The following is a 23,602-nucleotide window of genomic DNA, read 5'->3' on the forward strand; positions in this document are numbered from 1 at the left end:
CCAAGCTGATTACAAAATGCTGCCCTGAAGGACTGCTGTACAGAGAATGAGCAGTTTTGCACTCAAGGCAAGGTAGGCATCTTCCAACAAAATAAATGCTGACTCCTCCGAAAACAGCCATAAAAGAGACTGAGGATTATTTTCTTTTACAAAACCAGGTGGAATTTTTGATTTGGTGGAACATCACACACTGACATTTTTAAAGGCAAAATTACTTTTTCCCTGACTTGTTTTTGCACGGTTGTTGTATAAAACACACATAAAATAATACAAAAGAAGTGAAACACTCTGGCCCAGACAAAAAATATTTCTTCCCTTTCTCAAAATGTGGTTTAGATTTTCTTTTGAGAAAAATCCGAGGTTTTGACCTTCTCATCCTGAGCTGGGCCAAGAAAATACTTTGAAATCTAAGAGGTCCCAGTCTGGGAGAAATGTTTTCCCATTCAGTTCTTGCCACAACACTCCAAATGCAATCCCACTGTCTGAGGCCAGCAGGAGACTGCCCAGGGCTGGAGGGGTGACATGATAGAGATGTTCCTTGAGTTTCTATAGCCCTCAGAATGGAGTATCTCAGTGCAGTAGTGTTTATTCACATAGTGCCATCTTTCTGGGGTTAGGAAGCTGGGCTGCATTTGTGTATGTCTGGTTTTGCACAAATTCTGCCAGTTAGCTGGTTTAAATTTTAAGCACCTGCTCTTGCAGGTGAACTACTGGCCTCCTGTAATAGAAGCTTACATCCATGAGGGACCAAACGTTATTCACTTCCCACAGGGATTTGTCAGAGTCAAAATTTGCAATTTGTCAGGGCTATGTTTGGCTGGGTGGTTTGAAACAGGTGGAAGTGTGACTGCCTGGTTCAGCCATCCTTGCTGTGTGATTCAGCGACAGAGATGAAGTTCCAACGGTAGTGTCCTTCCAGGCATCTATAGGAAAGTCACCTTGTGCATTTATTGTTATTTGTGACTCTTTTTTGAGTATTTATTTCTGTTCTGTGGCCCAAGTAGGGTTTTGTATAGCATTCAAAAGCTTTACCATTTGAAATTCTGCCACCTATCTCTTTGACAGAACCTCTGTTTAGTAGACATTTTCTGTCTCATCCCGATTTTTTCTTTCTGAGATATTATCTTCAAGCTTTTAATATGCTGATTTTCTGACTGAGCACAGTTTTGGGGGTGGTTTTTCTGGAACTGTCAGTTGCCATGGCAAAATAGTCCTCCTGTCCTTGTCTCTCCATGGATAAACCAATTTAGGCTGTGGCTCAGTCTTTGGGTAGTGGCTGTGAAATGACTGAAAGCTAAAAGTTGGTCACTGTCTATCAAGGAAGTCGCATCCGTATTGATTTAATTCTTCAGGTAAGTATGGCTTTGTGGTTTAGTCCTTTTTGCCTTTGGTTTGTTGTACTAAAAATCTGTCCGCTTTAATTTGTGGTATGTCTTGAATACAGCATTCTTAACAACATAAGCAAAAGAAATATTATGACAGCACTCACGGTGTACTGTACTCCCATGAAAGAAATACAACTGCTCAGTCAGAGGGCGGTCAGAACGAGTCTTGACTCTGATATATGGCCTTTGGGGAATATCAAAATATCTGTAATAAAAGTAGCTACCTAAGAGGCAGTGCACGTAGTGTTCGGTGGGTTTCTTGACACTTGTGTGACAAAATGAGGATATCTTTGCCCTCCAGTTCATAAACTTGAAACTGGCTCTTTTTTTATTTCCTATTCTGCTTCATTTCTTTTCTCCTTGCTGTTTGTGGAAATTTGTGCTGCATTTATGGAACATTTTGGGACATAGAGTGTTGTTCTTGGAATATTTTCAGTGGGAAGACTGTGAAATTAAAATACAGGAAATTTTGGGGGGAGTAAAAAACATTGGTTTAAGTAGGTTTATCTTTTTTTTTTTTCATCAGAAGAAAGTTCTATGTAGACCTGTAAAAGCTGGTTGATAAAGCCAAGATTCCAGGTTAGTATGAAACTGTAGAGAGAAACAAAGAGATGTTCTAGCTAAACAAAACCAGCAAAATCCCTCATTGCACAAGCAAACAAAAAGGATTTGACTGCTTCTTTTCTGCCTTCTAGCCTCTCTGACCAAACTGAGAGCAGTGTATTTTTTTGGAGGCAGCTTCTCATTTTTCAAAATAAAAGAGCTGCACATACTGCCAGGAATTTTCCCACTTACATAGAAAAATTCCTCCACAGGTGAAATCTCACAGGAATCATTTCTGTCACACAGCTGCCGCTATATGGCCCACAATATTTTAGGGTTCAAATACACGATTTCAGTAACCTCAAGAATTGCCACCAGTGACCCATACAGTTCATGAAATTGCCCAATACTTTTCCTAGTTATGAAAGCTCTAGGACCCCTTTCCCACTTCCTTCTTCTCACATTTCATACCTAGCCCTTGCAATGTCCAAAATCCCCATAAAACCACGTGGACTTTGGCCTACCCATTCGAGTGTCTCCTCCCGCTAGGTTTTCCCGGCAGCGCTGAGACCTGCCTCCCGCTGTGGGAGGCTGCTGCAGCAGGATGGCGCACGGAGGGGACTGTGCCACTGTCCTCTATCAAAGGCAACGGAACTGTTTAAAATTAAACCATCTTACTCAGCTGGGCTCATAGAGCTAAAAATTAGATCTTGATTATCTTATCTATTTTTAGAAGCTGGAGAAGAATAAAAATGTGATTTTTTTAATTTTTTTTTTTTTTTTTTTAATTTTACATGCTGCAGTGGAGAATGTATTTGTCTGGGTGGAGGCAGGCTTTTCCAGTACTGTCACACATCTGGGCTGCAATAAGCAATTTGTAACTGAACATGAAGAAAAAGTAGGCCAGCCTACAAGAGAGTATCTAGGAATTACTCCTGAGGGATTTGTGCTACACCGCTTCCAGCAGCTGAAATAACAGCATGAAATTGCGATTAAAAATTAAGAAGCGTTATGGGCTATTTGACCTTCTTTCAATCAGGGGCACAGAGGCCCTGTCTAGAACACGGATGCAGCGAAAAGCAGCTTCTGTTGAGTGATCGCATGCCAAGAAGAGGCTGCTGAAGTTCATCCTAAGCTCGGTGGAACAGAGAGATCATTTCTTTCCATTCAACGTGGTCCTTGCAGAGCCTGGACTGGTTTCGGAGCTGTGTGTACATCGGTGGGGCAGTGCCACGAGGTACGGGGACTGCTGCCTGCCGGGCAGTGTTTAGAAGTAGAGTGAAACAGTCCTTGCTCCAAGAACTATGGTCTAAACAGATGAGAAATAGGAAAGAAACTGTCAGTTGTTACATTTTCTAAGTTTACAGAAATCCAGGCAAGATTAATTAGGCCCCTGAGAGGCCTTGTTAATTAGGAGTTTTGCTATTTGGCTCACCTTTTTACCCAGACTGTTACTGTAATTACCCAGTTGACTCTAATATCAGTTGGGGAATAGGCCATGAGATAGAGTAGCCTGTTTAGGTGGATCTGTACACTGGATCCCAGGCTTGTTTTGGTACTTGGCATTATGATAAGCTGCTAGGAAGGTTAAGTTGGAATAATAATGTAGCCATGGCAATGTTGATACAGAGTTGATGTAATGCTGATGAACATTTTGGGCTGACAGTGTGAACCTGGCAGCCTAGTCTCAAACCACCAGGACTAGGAAGTGTTTGGAAAGGGAATGCATAAAGTAGACACATTAAGGTAAAAAAGGCATATCAGAAAGGGTGATTCCTTGGAGCTTTTGCCAGCCTGTGTAAATAGGACTGTGATAACAAACAATTTGGCTTTGCAAGAGACTTTGATTTGTTCTTAGCCATGGAGCACGAGAGCCTGCAAGGAGACATCCCTAGTGTGAATCCTGCTCATTTGTTGCCTTTCTACATAAGTCTCTGGTCACTCGGCACGTTGTTTGGGGCAAAGGCTTTCTCAGTATGTGTACAGCACCACGTAGAGCCAAAGCAGGATAATGACTGGAGGAGAGAAAGTTTGCAGGCTCTGCACCCTTTGATAGATACATCCCAAATACATAAATATGGTATATATTGTAGACCTTTGGCCAGCCATTTTTATAGAATAGTGCAATACTTGGGTAAACTTTCTTGCCCATTGTAGAGATTTATTCATAACACTGTATGCAAAGCCTGACCCCATTTTAAATGGGGAGAATTTCTCAACTTACACCTACTGACTATGCTACCACCTTCTTACAGCAGCAGGGAGGACATGTTTGGCTTGTTTCAGTCACTGGCAGAGCAATAGACAGAACCTCAAGTATTTTTATATATTCTCCACAAGAAGTTTCCTATATCAGTAACTGTTCTGCATTTATTACTGGCATGTGTATGTTGAAAAAATTATTGCTGTTTGTTGCTCCAATGAGTTTTTCATTACTGTGTCCTTGAAGGCTAATGTCATTGAGGAAGATTTATTGGGGTAAGTGGGGCATGTGTCTTTCATCGGGAGATGGACCATATGGTTACAATGCCCTAAGGCATGCTCATGGAAAAGTCTAGTGCATGGAAGATGGGAACCTGTCCAGAACAGGGAGGCGTGTTGAGGAACCACTAAGAACTGTTGGTCAGATTCTTAGATGATAAAAATCAACCTGAGAGCATGAAAGAAATGAGCTTATGTTCCTGCTAAGTTGGTTTTTTTCCCACCTTATAAGCTTTTAAGACTGTTACAGTAGGAACTTTTTCCATATGTATGCTTCCTTTCAACTCTTACAGCTTCACCTTCACCAGGGTCCTCTTTTGTCTTTTAGAGTTTCAGAATGTAAAATGGCTTATCATATTTTGATCTCTAAAAGGTCTCTGCCATAAAGCTCTACATTTTAGAATGCTGTATTTCTTGGGATCTTTGCTCTACTGGCTTCTTTTTATACTCCTTGGAATATTTCTTAGACCAGTTATTATTGCAGTGTGTTCAACCGAATTTTCTCTCAGTGCATTGTACAAGAGAGCTCATATCTGACACTGAACGAAGAACTGATGCCCTACTTTCCCTTCATCCATTCACAGTGCAGAACTGCCTCTGAGCAGAGTGTGTGTGCAAAACTGAGCTCTGTGCACTGAGGAGATGGGTATAGAAAGACAACTTATCTAAAATGTGTATGTAGAAGGAGTGCAGTGAAGAATGAAGGAAAAAGGGAAGGGGAGATGAATTCTCAAAAAGCAGAGGAAAGTAAATCTAAGACCACAAAAAGGAAGTTAAAGTTTGGGAGATTAAAGCAAAACCAATTGGGAAGAGTCTGAACTGTAATTAGAATAGTTTCTCTTGTCTACCTGCTAGTTATGGAGAATAGATGTTCTGCAAATGTTTAACTTTATCTAGTACCTTCAGTTATCCTAAAGGATCCCATTCACCATACAACCTCTAGACCAAATCTCACAATCCTAATTCAATTAGAAGTCTTTACCATGGTTAAATTTCCATCAGTAAACTTGGAGGAGGAATTTCAGAATTTGCTCTGGGTCTCTGCAATCTTGCTGTACTGAGCTCACTCAGTGGCTCACTCAGCCTGTGGCTAAAGTGAAAAACAAGTCTTCTTTCTTTGTTTCTTTTTTTTTCCTGTGTTCTATGCATGATAACAAAATAGAAACCAATATGATCATGGGTAATTTGCATCCTTTTTGTGATCAGTTTACCAGCAACAACCCAGAAGTGTTAAATTCTGAGGATGCTGAGTCCATTTTTTCTAGGCCTTGTCCAAGTGACATCAGTCCTGCCCATAAAATAATGCAACTCTTTTCTGAGAGTGGAGGAAGAGGCCTTTCCTGTCTCTGTGTCTGTGCAGTTGTACACAGATTTTCAAAGCTCTTGATCCATGCATTTTCTGCCTGCATGCTATGGCTTTGCTTTTGCTTGTTTATCTCCGGGAGCACAGAGTGTGTCTCTTGAAGAAGAGGTGCTGAGAATCTCATTGGAGTTCTCCCTCCCTTTCCAGCTGGACATTTGCTACATGTGTATGTACTGCAAAAACCTGGGGGCTGTAGACTGGTAACCAATGTACCCTACCTCAGCATGGGATTTGGAGTTTAAGAGTTTGTGAAAATCTTAGCTTAAACCAACAGTCTTTGCTCTGTTAAATTCTTGCCTTTTTTAAATGAGCTTGCACAGATATTTCCAAGGAAAGATTCAGAAGTTGCTATTAACCCTGTGAAAAAGTGAGGAGGGAGACCTAAATAATGAATGAAGTCAGTATTTCACTGTGTCTCTGAGATCTGATTTTTATGGAAATCAGTAATGCACAGTACTTTGTGAGACTAATAGATAAATATTGCCTTTCACAAATATTTGTTTACCTTGGAACTCTTCAGCACAAGGATCAACAACCATCCCTTTATGAATCACTCTTTGCAGGGTTATCTTGCTGCAGGAGCTGCCACAGGTTTCTCATCTGGGAAGCTGTCAGTTCAGTGAAAGAATAAATCACCAGCTTTCTATTTCCGCTGTATTTTGAAACTGCACTTAAAATCTGTTTGTCTCATTGCCAAGCCAATGGTGAGATATTACAGGGGAATTATAAAAGGGAGTTTTGTGCAGTAAATTCAGGGTTTTTACCTGTTGCCTAGTGCGATTCCTTGCCTATAAAGAAACTCTGAGTAAGACTTCTCAGATTACTGCATCATGACAAAACTTAGCTATCAGGAGACATCCTGTGTCAAGTCGTGGTACTCGAATCAAAGGAGAAAGAGTTTGTACTCAGATACCGCAGAAGATGCCCTGCCAAGAGTGACTGGTATCCCGCTGGTCTACAAAGAAAAGTTTTAGCAGTGAAATGTACTGAATAACACTGACCCGTGTGCTTCATGAAGCAAAATCCTAGGGCCAGGGAAAGTCTTGGAGCACGTTCTCTCCAGTTATTGAAGATCACTGCTTTTTGCCTATGAACAAAATTGTCAGATGTTTCCTGACTTAGAGCCAGGGCATTACATGCTGTGCTGCTGAGTGACATGCTTTTCCTCTAGCTTGTATGTAGTCTCATTAGATCAAAAACTTTTACAGGAGGAGACAGTCTCTCTTGATTGCATTTATATAGTGCCTGTCATGTGGGGCTCTTCCTTTGCCCCTCCCCTGAGAGGACAGGACCACTTCACTTTAGAAGGAAGAGATGGGAAAGGGAAGAAACCAGCACTATTAGGAGTATATCAATATTTACGTACCAAATGTTCATATTTAGTTTGACTTAGGTACATGCATTCTGTATAAACTCACCTTTACGAGCAACGTCTTCTTTCTTACGAGGGCACTGATACTCAAGACAGGAAGGACTCTCCTGAATCAGCTCCCAGGAGCTCAAACTGTGTTAGGACATCCTCCCTTATCTGCTCTTGGCTCACCTCTGTTAGCACAGCTCCCTGGGACTGGCTTGTGCAGGTCCACTTGGGGAGGCACAACATCTTTTCCGCAGCTCCCACTTTAGAGTAGGCTGGGGCTGCCTTCGCACTCCTGCTGCTTCCGCAAGAGCCAGTGGGTAACAAGAACCACATGGACCACACGCGGTTCTGTTTCCTGAGGTAATTCACCATCTGTAACTGCTTCTTAGATGACATGGGGTGCCAAAGCTTCCCCCCTGCTGACAACTCACTGCCTTACAGGACCTCTTTTCTCATGGCATCTAAACACTTCCATATTGAACACGATTAATTAGAAGGGAGAGGTGAGTGTCAAGGGCAGAAATCAGTGTTTAAGAGTAGTTCAGTATTTTAATTTGACCAGATTATGGAAATAGAGTGTGAAAGATAACTGGAGGTAGTTTCCTCCCTGCTGAAATGGTAGAGAAAGCCACATCACATTTAGCACAGGGAGGGGCCCTTCCATGAGCAGTTCTTTACAGGCCATGGGGCACTGCAGGCCTCTGGCTGAGCTCACCCTGCAGTCACGGGGTGTCTTGGTTTTGCATGGATGTTTCCAGCCTGTGCCACTAGTCTTGGTGCAGCTGCTGGCAATCTTCTTCATTGGCTTCGTTTCCTTCTAATATTGTACGTTCAGAAGTATCTGTGCAGCACCAGGGCCATTGACAATACTGCTGATTACTTCACATCACTATTTAATTAGGATGAAAGACAGGGGATGAGCAATTGGAGATTTTACACTTGGGAAAGAAATTGATTTATGGAACAATCAGTCTGTTGGCTCTGGCAGGCTTTTCTTTAAAAAGCAAGAAAAGTATTCTTGTCACTTTTGGGTTGATCTAAATCAAGGAGCTTGTGCAAAATTATTCTTCTCAGCCTGCGATGCAGAGACCTAACAATGGGGCAGAAATTGATCCTCTGTTTAATTCTGTGCAGTACCTCAGGGAGTGAGGTAGGGAGCACAGCCCCGCTACGAGCCTGGAGTTTGCAATGTCTTAGTGGGACTCCATTGAAAGGCCTTGCCTGGGCTGTACCTTTTCAGTCACAGAGGACTGCTTTTGCTATAGCAAGGAATTTCTGTTCTTTTGCCAGTGTAGAATTGCCTGGGAATTAAAACTGGTCTTATTTTAAAGGCAACTATGGGATGTATGTACGTGCTGCTCCCCTGTTCCTTGTATAAATGTGAAGCTCGCCCAAAAGCAGTAGAAAATCAATGTGATGATGCCTCAGAAAGGTCTTGATAGTGCTAATATTGTCACAACTTTGCCCACACTCGTGAGCTTTATTGGACAGCTGTATGTTTCTCCTAAAGCTGGGAGTTTTCCCTGCAGCATTCTGAAAAAAATGTTATGTGAATTGAAGAAGGTATCTTGCCTCCTACAACAGATCTGCACCTGCTGTTCCCTGCTCCTTGTCTAGGGCCCAGCATCATCCAGTCTAGCGTCATCACACCCGGCTTTTACCAGGCTGCCAACAGCCCATATGCAAGGGCTGGCCTCTGCTGTCTGAGATGAAATGTCTTTCAGATCTTCATCACAGTTAAGCTGAACCAGAGGTTATGTTTTTCCTGGTATGTCTGCATTTGTTGAGGAAACTTCACTCTGGTTATATTTATACTCTTATCCATGAAGGGACTGTAATAGAAACAAAAAGCTGTTTTCTGTGACTGTTTGAGGCTGCTGCATCACTTGTTGCTCTGGAATTCCTGTGGGAAACTATAGGTTTGGCTCAGCTATAGCTGAGTTGCCTTCTCTTCCAATTTCTGTAGCTAGAAAGGGACATGTTCCTGTGACCAGGATGGAGAGATCAATACAAATACTTGGCTAATGAACATTTGTCAGATAAGGAAAAATTAATTCTAACTTCCCTGTTAATGGAAGGTGTACTTGGAGGGATTCTACAAACCTGCTGTGATTTTTGAGCAGGGCAGCTGAACCATACCCTCCGTCATACTGTGTTGTCCTCCCTATCAGTAAAATAAAGATAAAACTATTAGTTCTGGCTATTTGGATGGCAATCTGGCTGCCAGAGCGCATTCCCCTGACTATATGTGCTGGCTGCGCTGAGCAGAATAGCCCCCTCCTCTTATCTGTTGACCAGCTCCAGGGAACAGCAGCCACATCCCTCAGAAAACAACTCCAAAAGGGCTTGACAGTTAAATAATTGCCTCTGCTGCCTGGCTTTTAAGAAATGAAGTGAAACTTAAATGGGAGTTCTGCAAAGTTTGATAGCCCTTCCACTCCGCTGGCATAATTCACGGTGGGCGTTCAAGCTTCCAGCCTAATGGGGATTTGTGAGGAGGCATCAACTCAGAAAAAGTGTCAACAGCACCACAGGTCAGACAAGGACATATTATTATGCACCTTTGAAAACACAGCCAGACTTCACATCTCAGCCCAGCATGCAGCAATCATTAGTCACCCTGCATAATCCTCTTGACCTATTTTTTTTTTTCTTTTCACAGTGGTCACATTTGAAAATACTGTCTAGAGCTGGTTGGGCTCAAACAAAGTTGTTAATTGGGAGCTGTCTAGCTAAGGGGTAACACAGAGGCAAAGTTCAACGCTGTGTGCTCAGCACCCGGGCTGCAATGCTGAGCATTCCCAGGGAGGTGATGGCCAGGCGGCCTTGTGTCACCAGTATGCATAGGGACTTGATTCCTGTTGCTTCCAAAGGGGCTGGTCACGTGGGCACTTTGGTTTATCTGGAATTAAGGATTTGACAGGATCTGGCCCAGCAGAAGGGTTTGAATGTGAGAATCGCTAATGGCGTTTAGATACAGGAGGAAGAAAACACTAGTTGGAACAATGGACCAGCCAGTGAAAGACTGCTGGCACATCTCTGTCCCAGAGAGCTGGGTGAGCATGGCCTTTGTCATTAGCGGATTTTTAAAGGGGTTGCCACCCTGGTTCCTTCGCCCTAAGGCTGGTGCAAAAGATGTGTAAAGCAGCATAGTTCACAGGCTCTGCGCACTGGCACTGAGGCTGTCACTCACCATCATCTTACAGTACGCTGCTCCCAGTTATCCTGGAGGGACAAGTGTAGGGTGGCCCTACACAGGTGTCGAGATGTGTAAACTATCTGCAAACTTGGTACAGAGGCTTGTTACTTCTGAGAGATTTATTCTGCATACCATATATCTGTTAAATTCCTGGAGGCAGCAGCCACAGGTATGTAGATGAAGGAATTAGCATAAAAACTATCTACAATACTTATTCCATTATTATACTATCAAAGTGCTTCATAGGTTCTAATGAATTCATGTCACAGCTTCTCTGGGAGCTAGAAAATTGTTATTCATCCCAAGTTTGAAGAAGATAAATTGAGCTGTTCAGTGATAAAGCCCAGGTAGGTGGCAGAGTCAGACTGGTTTCCAGAAGACCCAGGTGACTACATAGCACTGAGGTCATGGAAGATGCCCATAACCAAGTGGGAACCTGTACCTATGTCTCAGATGGTGCCCTGTCTGCTGGCCCAGCTTTTCTATCTAAGCATATATAACATTCAGCAGTACTTTTGTGCATGTAGGTGGAATTGGATACTAAATTTCATGGGCTAATAATTTTCCAGAATGCTTTTCCTTGTTCCTCTGTCTGCAGAGCCCACCCAAATGAAAGGCAGAGTGCAATGCAGGGCTCCCTTGCCTCAACCGAGGAAAAGATCAAAGCTCTGATTGTGATGGTGCTGAAGGCATATGCCTTTCTTGCTTACCTATGCTAGTTTATGAAGCTACTAGCCTAGCAAGATTAGTAGGTGTCAAATCTACTTTATGAAAACAGTCAAGGGTGGCATTATAAATTTGCTGCACCCATGTACGAACAGGCATGTTCTAACTAATTAGGTCAGGCTGTACTCTGCTAGACAGAGCTCTTGTTGGAAATTTTGCCTCTCCCTATCATATGAGCCTTCCTGCCTTTTCCTGATGTCTCAGGGTCCAGAGGTGTATGTGCTGTTACCCTCCAATCCCTGCAGGCATCTATAAAAATTTGCAAAGCTTGATTTGGACCTGATGGTCATGAAGTGTGGTACCTACACTGCCGTATACAGGTGGCCAGAAATTGCTTCTCTCCCACTGTAAGGTTGCATGCTTGTTGTCAGGAGCGGTGCATTCAGTGTATTTGAGGGATGGTGCAGGTAGGATCTTACTTGGTTCTTGCTCTTTGTGAAGCTGTTTCCTTGTCTATTTTTGACCTGCTGTGACAGGACTGGGCTGTGACAGTCTGCCCTGAATATTTCTTGTTTCACTAAATCCCTGGGTACTGAATACTACTGTCTGTGCTCTTTTGCTGTTCATTTCTGTAGGGATTTAGGGCAGAGGTTCGTTATGCTGCCATCATGATCTTGTAAGGAGCAAAGAAGAAATGCAGTGTATTCCCTAGATGCCAGGATAATTGTATCTTGACAGCATACTAATTAATCATCTCGTAATCAGGTAATTATTTTCCATGTAGCTGTCTAATTACCATTTAGTAGTCCAGACTTCAGCCTGCAAGTAACTAATATTTTCAAGCAAGGGGTTCAAGGGGAGGAACACAGTGGGCCATGACTTCTGGTGTAACTCCTCTGTCTTCCTTGAATTACTCCTGGGATTAATTTGGTCTGCCAGTTCTTTTAGTCTACTGAACCACACAGCAGCCCTAATTATTGCCATATTGGCAACACGAAAAGAGTACGACCGACTCCATTGCTCAGCGTAATGGACTTAGCTACTAGACTACAGCTGTTAAAGTGCTCAGAAGTACATCCATATGTTGGCTCCCTATGAGCTCTTACTAACCTAGCAGATTATAAGCTAACGAGCTTGAGACATACTTTTGGGATCAATACACAAGATGCTCTTATAAGGTGAGGTTATATATTAGAGCATGCTGAATGTCTCCATGGTAGACGAGAGATTTACTTGTAAGCCAGGGAAGACTGCAAAGATAAAAATTACAGTCTACAGTCAAAGCTTACTTAACGTTGATACCTTGAGAGTGTTTTCACCTCTACCTCCAGCTGATTCACTTCTGGTTTAATTAGGTTTCCCAATGTTTGTGATGTGTCTTGAGTGTATGTGTGTGCATGCATGCGTGAGTCCCACTTCTGTTGATCAAAAAATTTAGACTCATTCAAAAATTTTAACCACATTTGGAAGAGAGGCAGGAACCTCAGCAATATTAAACTCTTATGTTTCATAAAAGTAGGCTTTTGTATGGGTATGGTTAAAGCAAGACAGGCCTTCATTCATGTGACTTTACCAGTGTAAAAATGATTTAATACATCAACACTATTCCCATATGTGAAAGAAATCAATGTAGACTGATATAAGGCACTTTCCCACTTGCAGAGCTGCCTCTTGGGCTGGTAACATTATTTAGTTGCATGTGTTTTGGGTTCTTGTTAGCTATGTCCCACAATATCTGTGTCAAAGTTATAAAACTAATCCTTAAGACATCAGAGTCCAGCTCACACAGCATATGTACACCTACCACGATGTTGGCCATGGTCACACTGATGAGTTAATATCTCCCATTTTTTTAAAGCTATGTGACCCTAACAAAGAGGTAACTTCATGTCTTGGTGTCAGATTTACCCCAGACGAATTGCAGCAATTTTCTCATGCTTTTTAGTGCTCAGTTGTACCCAGCTGCCTCTGTATGTATTTGCTGCATGATTACACCTTCAGTTTTGCATCTCTATTCATGTGTCCAGATCATCAGACCTTTGCCCAACCCAGCCTCAGGATGGCCTTGCAAACACTCTGAGGAACTGGAGTGTGTTTGATTTTCCTTGGCTAGCTTTCTTTCCATTATCTATCTTCATGGTGATAAAGACCGCTGCTGTTGACCTCAGAAGTGCTCTGGCAGGCTTTGCTGTGTGGAGGACACAAAAGGAGGAATGATGTGCAAGCTCTGCTTTCAATAGCTGGCCTGTGGAGCTTCTCCCCGGAGAAGCCAAGAGGAGGGAAATGGAGACCACATAAATAGCAGGGACTCTCCAAGAACATGTGCTGAAATAAAAGCAGCTAAAAATAGTCTCTAAGGCTAAATGTGAATCATCTGGAGAGTAACTAGCAAAAGTTTCTGCAAGAAAATCCTGAAAGGAGGAAGCCATGTTTTCAGAAGCAATCATGCAAGCTGGAAGCAAATAAAGTCTTCCTATGAAAAACATGTGCTGTTGGGAAGACTTCGTACCCTTCCTGAGGTCTGCCTTCTCCAGTTATGCTGGGGCTCAATCTCATTCTTAGTGGTGCAGTTTTCAGTTAAGTCTCTCTCAGGATGGGATTTTTTCCAGATTTTGATCAAGTTTCAAGAACTGGAGCTCCAGTGAGTAGAATCAGGCTTTGTGAGAACAGCCAGTCCATGTAATTTCTCTCTTCCTCTGTGGTCAGGCAGTACCCAGGTCCCAGAAATATTGCAAGGCGGTAAAACTTTTTAAAAAATGATGTTTTTTCTTTGCACCCCTTCTCCCAGCGCAAATGCTTATCCCCTCCTGTCTTCCATCTGCCATTCATTCTTCCCTCTTCGCCAGCTATAATCTGCTGCTTTGGGTTACCAGAGCTATTTCTAATGCAACATGTTTAATCCGAAATTGAAAAGTCTTTGTGAGCTGAGGCCTCAGTGTCATGTGGTGAATATCTTAGATGCAGAAAGGGATCAAGGTGGCTTCTTAGTTACCAGTAGTTAACACAATCTATTGTGGTTTTTTTAATTGCCATTTATACATGTCTTTGTATCTCCTACTAGGAAGAAGTACGATCTGGAAATAAGATAGCTTATAAATAGCCGTAGTTTTGCTGTAGCACCAGGAGAAGCTTCAGCTATAGTGCAGCTATAGTGCGTTCCGACAGGCATTGAGGAGGCAGATTGAAGCCTTTCTGCTATACAATGCTGGGCTACAAAAGCAGCATTTACGGCGAGCAGCCCTTGCTAGGCGGGAGTAGCTGATCGCAGATGCATCCCATGGTGTGCGGGGCAGAGTTGGCTTTCCAGAGCAGCACACATCATGCGCAGCCACCCCGAGAAGTAACGGGAGGAGATGCAGTCCCGTGGCCGCACTGCTGTGCCAGGAGCAGGTACTGACCCGCCGCACAGCTGCAGGACGAACCCTAGGCCTTCAGATACTGCTGCCACCAGTCCCTCACCTCTGCGGTTCAGCTTGGTGTGATTCTTCTCTGGGTATCTTTCAACTTTTCTTTCTTGTGATGGCATTTGTAGCTGAGACACTGGATAGAGTGCCAAGTCCAATGGTAAAGCTGTTTTCTGTCAAAGATGTAATGTCCGTAAAATACTGATTTTGACAACATTTTGGCTCAGGAGAAAGGAAATTATGTCTAAATTTCAGAGCATCTCATTTCGACATCTTTCAGAGTGGAGAGTTTCAATTTCATTTTGACCGGATATTTAACAAAGCTGTTTAATCGCATAAATATTTAAGAAACGTCTTAAGAAACTGATTGACCCCAGTCTTTTAAAAAATTCTATTACTGACAACTTTCACATTTTCCTTTAATTCTTTTCAAGAGTATCAGAATTTCTCTTTCAGAATTCTTATTTTCAGCCTGAGGCTGGTGAAAAACAGGGCAGCTATCCAGTAAAGCAATCTAGGAATATAACAGGAACTATATTTCATCAGAAATTGTTCCTTTCCATTCAGACGAAGAATGGCTAATGCGTGGTGCTTTTCTACTTGCTGTTAATGCATTTAGTTTTTCCTGACGTGTTTGGAAGAATGCGACAAGAGCCCCAAGACATCTTCTAACAAAGAAACGTATCACTTGGCGTTTTTACAGCACACTGAGGCTTTTCTGGGTTACACGTGTCAAAACTAAGTAGTGGGTGTAACTTCCATTACCCACCAGAGGAAACAGAAGGAAACAGTCCGATAAAATTGTATTGTTTTATTAGGCAAATTTTCCCATGTAAGGCTAAAAAATTGCTGCCTGCTGAATTCATTCCAGACTTCAGGCCTGCTTTTTAAAAAGCTTAAAGTGTGAACAGATAAGGAGTTAATTTACCTTCTCAGATTTAGACCTTCTGAAAGATTCATGGAAATTGTGAGTGGGAGAGATATGTTTTTAATCATGCTCAGCTTATTTAATTGTAATCTTTGCCAGTCTTTGCTGCGGAGTGTGGAGCCCTTCCCTCTTGGTTCGCACTGCACACCCCAAGCACATCCTAACTCTGTGGAAGAACTGGCTTCATTCCCTGCCCTGTAGCCCCTGGCTCTTGGGAGAAGGACCCTGAAGCTGCAGCAAGCTCCATCACTGCTCCTGGTCTGGGCTGTGGGCACGTTCCGATGCTGGCCTTGCGGTGGAGCTGAGCAGACCCATCCTCCGGCTTAGCCCGAAACTGCAGTCCTGCAGTGGGGCTTTCAAATAAGGAGTGAAATTTCTTTATGTTGGGATATCTCCAGGTAAGCTCCAAATGGAGAGCTGCGGGAGCATAATCATGGACTCAACGACAGATCAATATGATCACAGTTGAAGACCCTTTACTAGAGCATCAGACATCATTTTATACATTGATTACATCCATACATGCGTTTTGCTATTTTACTATTGGTTACACACATTATTCACGCACTGTCCACGCGCCTAGTTACACTTAATGATTGGTTATATCAACACTGTACACGCGCATAAACATAAGACGTAATTGGTTATACTAACTAAAACATGCGAAACTTGTCTCAGTCTAATTGGTCAAGATAAACTGCTGAATTGAGGTTCTTTGTGCCAAGTTCCCTTTATCGTGGAATGCGCACCTGTGTTCTTCTAATTGATATCTTTCTTATTTTTGTCTTCTTGTTTATTCTGTTCAAGGCCTTCTAAAGGCGTCTGGAATGCTCTTGTGACCGTTAGCTAAATATGTTCCCACAGAGAGCCACTGAAGTAAGAAGCTATACAGACTTATTACATTCCTAAATTTTGTGGAGCGGGTGCTATATCAGGCCCAACCATGCAGTGATTTGACCTAGAAGCTGAGCTTGACTGCTTGAGAGTGATGTACCTTCAGCATCTGTGTGTAAAGAACATGAACTGTCTCAGGTGTCTCACTCCCTGGGGTGTCCATAACTAGTGTTGTTAACAGATGATCATCTTTTTTTGCAGAACTATTCACGCTTAATCTCTTTTGGGCTGAATGATGAATCTGGTTGAAGACTGCACACCCCAGGGCTCAATGCAAATGCAGTGCCAGCAGCAGGCAGAAGAGCAGTTTATTCTTTTCCTTCCAAAATATGTCTCTGGGAGTATAAAGAAGTGTGAAAACTCATATGCAAAACCAGAGTTACCTTCCCTCAGTACTTGCTTGACCTTATTGCCCCCTTCTGCTTTCCACCCTCCTTTACAACACACTTATTTGAAACCAGGAGCTGAGGCTCTACTGGGAAGGTATATTTAACTGGTTTACTTTAGCCACACTACACATGGTCTTGTATGAGGAGTTCATTTTAAGTTACTTACACACACATAATGGTAACTGTAGGAGGAAAGAAGAGGATCATAGTATATCCTCCCTGAAAACTCTAATCTTCTAAATGTTTGACCCTTCCCACTTTGAGCAACCCTCATCAGCAAAATTAAGGGTTCATAAGTTTCTATTGTTGCAGTAATCTGAATGTTAGAAGTTCATCTAGTTTATGATTAACTAATAAGAAAGGGCAGGAAATGTTTTTTCTATACCATTAAAGATTGAAAGATATTGAAAAATGTTGCCTATCCTAACTCAAGAAGTCATTTTCAGAAGTGTTTGTGATTCATAGGAAAAAAACCAAAAAACCAAAATATAAAAATAATCTGTCAGATCAGTCATACTGATAATTTTTAAATGCTTTGGTCTGACTTCCCTAATGTAAGCATTTTTATTATAATCAACTTACCTGTAGAAACAAAGATTCATGTTGAATGAGGAAGTTGGAGGGCATTCAGGATCGGCTGTAACATAGGAGCAATGGAAAATGGGATTCTTAAATGCCTATTCATCTCTTCTGGTTTTGCACAGGGTTCCGTGAGCTCTGTGAACCTTTTCCATCTTAACACCACTAAGATATGGAGTACCCATTAACACAATTAACACGTTATGAAAGGGGCAACAAATTCCAAAGGGTAGGACCCCAAAAAGACACCTATTGTACTGGTTTGAGAAGTAGCAGAGAGGTGGTATTCTTTCAGATAGGCATTTTGGTTTCTGCTGCACTTCAGGCTTCTGTTTTCCTTTCATTTGGCTATTTCTTGCTCTCTGCAGCTTCATACATCTTGTATTTTGGGCTGTGAGATCTTTGGGATAGACCTTGTGAATTTCTACCAGCCTCTGGCATCATGAGACCTGACTGTCTAGGATCTGTTGTCATAATACAAAAGTTTAGTCATGTGTGTTATTGCAGCAGCTGATTTTACAAATTCTCTGTGTTTTCAGATGGCAGGAATCTTGCAACTGCAGGTCATAAAATTTTGGCATAGCAGATTCTTATAGTTGTTCAGAAAGAGCTGCTTCTACTGCAGACCAGCATCAAAGCTGAAAGCAGACTTCTATCCTGCCATCGTTTCTGTGATCTCCTCTGAGCAGCTCAAAGCAGGGGTGTGAGACAGAAGTTATTTGTTTCAAAAGTAAGACTAATTTAGAGAGCTTGTTACAATTCCAGGTAGAAAATGTTTTGTTAATAAGCAATGTTTCAAACCTGTGAAAGCACTGCGTGGAAGTTTAGCTTTACCTGAATCAAAGAAAATGATGCTCTTTGCAGCTCTGTGTGATGCCCGTGGCCATGCTGGAAGTTGAAAGGAGCATTTGATTAGGAATGCCTTAGCCAGGGCGAGATCTGGAGGCTTTGGAGTCTGCCCCGGCTGTCTTGGCAACGATACACAGTTGAGAGCTCTCATCAGCACAGACACAAAGTGTGTCCCAGGTCTGGCTTCACATCCCACTTGTGCAAAGGCAAGAGAGAAAACTTAGCTGCTACCAAGACGGGCTTAGAGACCCTGCAATTCCCTATAGAGACTTCCACAGCCATTCTGAGTAAGTATAACTTTAAATTAAGGAACGATAAATTTTCTTCCCCCAGAAGTCATCTTTTGTTAAGTGTGCTGTAGATCAGGGATGTAAATCAGGCTAAAAGCTACAGTTAAAATATACAGAAGTCTGCTTTCAATTAGTGTGAAACTGCTCTAACTAGCCATTAACTGAATGGTATGAGATTGAAGGAGATGTGTCTTAGAAAACCTTACAGATTGGGAAAGCAGAGCCCGACCCTTCCCCCTTTGTCGGCTTTTTCTTTTCAGGAGAGAGCTAGTTGCATTGTGTGTGCAGTGCTACCTACAGCAAAGCTGTCTGCGTGGAGAGGGGAGCTGGGACAGCCTCCCCGGAGTCCTGTATGCCTTTTGTGGGCTCTGCGGATCTCTTCCTGCAACAGGGTAGCCTGGTGGTGCGGTGGGCAGTGAGCTGTTTCCACTCCTTATGCACCAAAGACAGATACTGTGATAAAGCAGAGTCGTTTTGAAGATTAAGAGCTTCAGCTGGGCTGGACTGTATTTTCTAAGATGTCTGTGTTCTTACACAGAACTAGAATGTGCAGTGAGCTCTTGTTCCCTCTGAGCTTTTTTGCTTTCTGAACTGTTTGCGTTTGCTTTTAATGGAGTAAAAGGTGATTGTGGAAATACAGGCCCTGCAGAGGTATCCCAAGCCAGAGGAGAGGGCATGGTTGTGGTTGTGTGACTGCTTTAGGATAGGGGTGTCTGAATTAATCTCTAGCCTCTGTCACAGCCTTTCAGTGTGACCTCAGGGAAAGAGCTAATCTCCCTGTGCACGATAGCTGCCGCTGTTCAAGCGGGCCCACACGCAGCCTTCTCTACCTGGCATGTGTCGTGCCTGCGTGGGTTGGACGTGGGGTGGGTGGGCATGACTGGCTGGTTCGGTGCTCATGGCAACCTCTTCCCATGCCTTTGATGCAAACAGCAACCACTGCAGGTATGTCTGCACTCCTGGTTTAAACGCTTCAGGGCAGAGATATGCACAGACAGTGGCTCATCCTGTGAAGAAGCATATTCACATGAAGTGTGGGTTAGCATAGAGCCAAGGGACTCAGGGGTACAGCGGAGGGCTGGGCTGGCCGCGCTCCCTCCAGGGAGTGGCTGTGGTCCTCTAAGGAAAGGCCAGGGCAGTGCGTGGCTCCCTCATCCGCAGTTCTTTCACAGCTCAGCTGCCTAAAACCATATCCTCAGGAAGGCAGCTTGCAGCAATGCGGAGAGCCCGTGCGGCTTCTGTGCGGGGGCGATGACTCATGCAGCTGCCCGTGAGATGAGTGTATCTGCTTGTCACTCAGCGAGGGGCAGGGACCGCTCTGTGCCACCCATCCTGAAACGGCAGCAGTTCTCAGCAGCTCCTTCCGTGGGGATGAAGGAGATTAGTCACAGAGTACAGCGAGCGAAGAAATCAGATCTGCTCCTTTGGGAATAGTGAACGCTGCAGTGGGAGGAAGAGAAGTCAGGACTCGATTTATCGATGCTCTTTTATCGGGCAATCATACAAATGCTTTTTGTGGGGAGGACTGTGAGTTTAAAGAAACTTAGTTCAAAGGCTTCACACATCTGATGGTTGGGCCAGATCCTTGTAGCTTTGGTTCCTTGTTTGAACGAATGTGTAGTTCAAGTAAGGGCTGTCATGCTTGAATGGCGGCCAGATGAGACTGCTGCACCTCATCAGCTCTTCTGCTGTCCAGAACTGCTCACAGCAGGGTGTTTGTGGGAAGCCAGCTGTGGCTCAGTCTCTAACCTCTCTGGCTGAAAAGTGACAAGGATTTGGCTGGCCCAGCTCTTCTCTACTTCCAGTATCATTTGGGGTATATCAGACCAGAATCTTGCCGTTTAAATCAGCAGAGCTCACTGAAGTCAGCACTGGGATGCTACATCCTAGTTAAGAGTCTGGCCTGTCATTGTTTAAGAAAGAATATAACAGCCGTGGCGAGTAAGAGGTGTGTCCCTTTGTTCCCTTGTGCCGAGTGTGGTTCAGGTGGCATATGGGGAACTCCTTGTGTGCAGTGTGTTATTGATTAGACGGTTTGGGCTTTCCAGGGTCTCCTGCCTTGGAGAGACACTGTGTCTGTGCACTCCATGGCAGTATACGTGCAGATATTCCTGATTACTCCCTTGCAGCCTTTTGTGATGACCTCAAGAGTATAGCATTGCTTAGTTTTGAGTTGCTGGGCCTGTTCCCACAGAGAACTGCTATGTGTCACCCAAGTAACCTGTGCATGTGAACCATGCTCTTCCTGGCTCAGAGGTGCCAGTTGCCTCTGAACTGTGCTTCTGCCATGATTGATGGGGAATCATTCTGGGAAAGATGCAGAATAGATCACATCCTTATCATGTCTTGGCCCAATTCACTGTAATGCTTGTTTCCTACAAGGCTGCTTAGGGATTCCTAACCCATTTTTTCCCCTTAGAGAAAAATGTGATATTTTAGTAACAGAAACCAGCATGGATATTACTTGTTCATTCCAGATCCCCATGAAATGTGCTGTTTCCTGTCCGTTTCCCTCATTCATCTCAGTGTGTAAAACATGCTCCACGAGGAGACTGTCCATGAGCACGGAGCAAGTCCCCTTTCATCCCTCATCCCTCACGGAGCATGCTTGTGCGTGTTAAATAAAGCGTCAGCCTTGGTCAGCTCTAACTTGGACTGGTCTGCTGAGTATTTAGGCCTCTCTGTCTCTCCCGCCTTTATCTTCCCCCTCCTTTCTTTCTGTTCCTTCCTCTATTCTCCAGTAACAGTGCCACCTAATTAGGTCATGGATTGTTTCAAACTCAAAACCTTTCAGGAGGTTTTCCAGTAGCTGCGGGTTTTGTTACTCAAAGCCACTTGTTCTGCTTGCCCAGCTTTCCTGCTTTGTGCCTCTCTTAACTGCTCCTAACACTGCAATATCTCTTATTCATGTGGCTGCGGCAGTAAAAGACATGTTAGCTCCATAACAAGCTGCTACTGACTCCTCAGGGAGCTCCCAAAGAAACATTTTACTCTGAGATAAATCTGCTTTTCTGCATTCCCTACTGTTTTATTAATAGGGATATTTTCATGCGGAGAAGTTTCTCACATGAAGCCTTCTGCAGCTTCAGCTGCTGCTCCTCCCTGGAGCCCAAGCACTGCCTCTTGCTTGCACAAGCCATTGGGAACCTCATCTGGGTAACAACATACACATTGCTGCTTTCAGGGCGAGACCAGCCAAGTGAGGGGTCAGTAGAATTTGTCGAGACCTGGGAATATGGCCTTCAGATCATATGAAACAGACCTAATCCAAGGCCTGGTTGGCCCCAATTTTACTGTATCCAGACTCAAAGGTCTCATTTAGCTACCATGAGGTGTTATTTTTCCCTACAAACAAGTTCAGTTAAGCCATAAGGAGTAATTCCAAAGGAGGTGCTGGTCAGTATAGGCAAGAATGACAGAATTGGGTTTTTTTTGTATCTGTAACCAAAATCTAGGAAATGCCAGATACATCCAATTCAATCTGCAGCCAGAAGTCTGTGACAGGATGGGCTGCGACTAGATGCAGACCTTGCAGTGGGTATTCGTAGGAGATCCCTACCTGCTTCCCCCCAAACAAAATATAAATTGTCTCCTGATCTCTTATCCTAGCTTTGAAACATGCAGTTTAATACATGATCCCAAATTATGGTTATGAATTATGGTACCTCTGAATATTCTTAATAACTGTATAAATATCTGGACCTTTTAAAAAAAATCAGATGAAAGAAGGGCTGATAATTCAGAATGATTAAAAAGATTTCAACTTTTCTTCAGAGTTAATTGAGAACAAAGACTGTTGCCCCCACTCACTGCACAAATTTCAATTAGGCTGACGGCAGAGCTGGTCACAGTGGCTGAATCTGGCCTGTAACAAATTGTTAAGGGAAATCTTTCCTGTTTCAATCATTGAACCTTATTAAATCAATTTCATACGTTTTAGTCATTGCCTTTCATTCATGCCCAACTAAAGCTGCTTTTTCATAGCAATCAGTGGCAACAGAGTTTGCATGCTGGAAAAAACAAGACTGGCTTTGCCTTGTCATGTGCTGCATGAGAGACTGTCCAGAAATTTTCATCTGGGGGTCTGCTGTATAGAAGAGGGGCAGGAGGTGCTTCCAGCTTCTTCAGCAACCAAGGTACCAGTGCATCCAGATGAGATGGTGGTATCTAAGTTCTTAGCCTTAATAAATATTTCACCTGGGATGTTTTGTAATACTTTTCAAGATGAAGATCTCATACGGCTATGGAGGGACCACCTCGGCGGGCTTTTTTCCTGTGACATTTTTCTACATTGCTTGCTAAATGGGGCTTAGCAAAAGAATGACAAGATGCTGGAAGACAAGAAATGAATGAGGGAGACAAGAAAGCTACATGTAAAGGAGATGAGTATGGGGGGGCATTTTTTTTCAGTGCAGTTAGGATGTCCCAGATCTGAGCACCACTCCTGTCTCAAGAAACCTTGCAAGGTAGGTTATTCAGTAAACTTCTTGGACTAGTAGATAACATCTCTTTTGTGGTGCATTTTTGCTCAAATTTCTATCTGAGGTTTGTTGTGCCACCTCTGATTTTTTAGAGATTCACTTCTCATTCCTTAATCATCTCAAGCTCTTAAACTCAGTGGGAATTTGGAGGAAGTCAAGAGTTTTGAGCTCAGCCTCTCCTGCTGTCTGGGGTTAAAACGGGTCAGCCTGCAGAAGTTCATTGAGATTTCCTTTTCAAGCAGGACTTTCTGTGAGGTTTACATGGAAATAACAATGATCCTGTTTTGTTTGGGTTTTTTTCTTTTATTGCTTCATCTCCCTGCTGCCAGCAGCACATCAGAAATCAGGGATCCAGGCTGACCTCCTGGAGGAAAAGGCATGCTGCCAGGGAAGTAGATCTCGGGTCTTTATAGAAAGAAGTGTCACATTACCAGCTGATTAAACAGGTCTGACAGAGCCTAAAGCATAATGCACTGAGCCTGAAGTTGTAATCCAGTAACTGTCTCAAGATGAGCCTGCATACCATGGGGGGAGATCCCAGGTGATGGCAGTGTCTTCAGCCTCAAAGGAGAGTCCCCTGGGTCTTGTGCATTCCTCTGGGTTTCAGGTGGAGAAACTCAGTTGTTGCTGTTCCACTTAAATTGCACTTTCCAGAAGGGGCTGAGGGGAGAATGGACCACACAGCTCAGAGCGTGCTCAGGTTCTTAAAAAGGGTGACGGCTCTGACTGGAGTACCTTTAGCTCCAGCTACACAGGCATCCTAACAAGCCCAGCAAACTGCAGCTGGGTAG

The 23,602-nt window shown here is 43.4% G+C and overlaps 1 protein-coding gene across 3 annotated transcripts in view; it reads left to right on the forward strand.

The window, feature by feature from the left end:
- RAB11FIP4 (RAB11 family interacting protein 4) overlaps positions 1 to 23,602 on the forward strand; it is a 140,450-nt gene that overhangs the window by 62,568 nt on the left and 54,280 nt on the right. The window contains exon 1 of one of the 3 annotated variants that reach the window (XM_030013796.2): positions 18,309 to 18,327. The exons of the other annotated variants lie outside the window; for them this stretch is intronic. The gene's annotated coding sequence lies outside the window, so the exon portion shown is untranslated. Of the gene's footprint in view, positions 1 to 18,308; positions 18,328 to 23,602 lie in introns of those variants that run through there. 3 annotated transcript variants of the gene reach the window in all.

This window comes from Aquila chrysaetos, chromosome 5, assembly GCF_900496995.4.
Source record: "Aquila chrysaetos chrysaetos chromosome 5, bAquChr1.4, whole genome shotgun sequence".
NCBI classification, from domain to species: Eukaryota; Metazoa; Chordata; class Aves; order Accipitriformes; family Accipitridae; genus Aquila; species Aquila chrysaetos.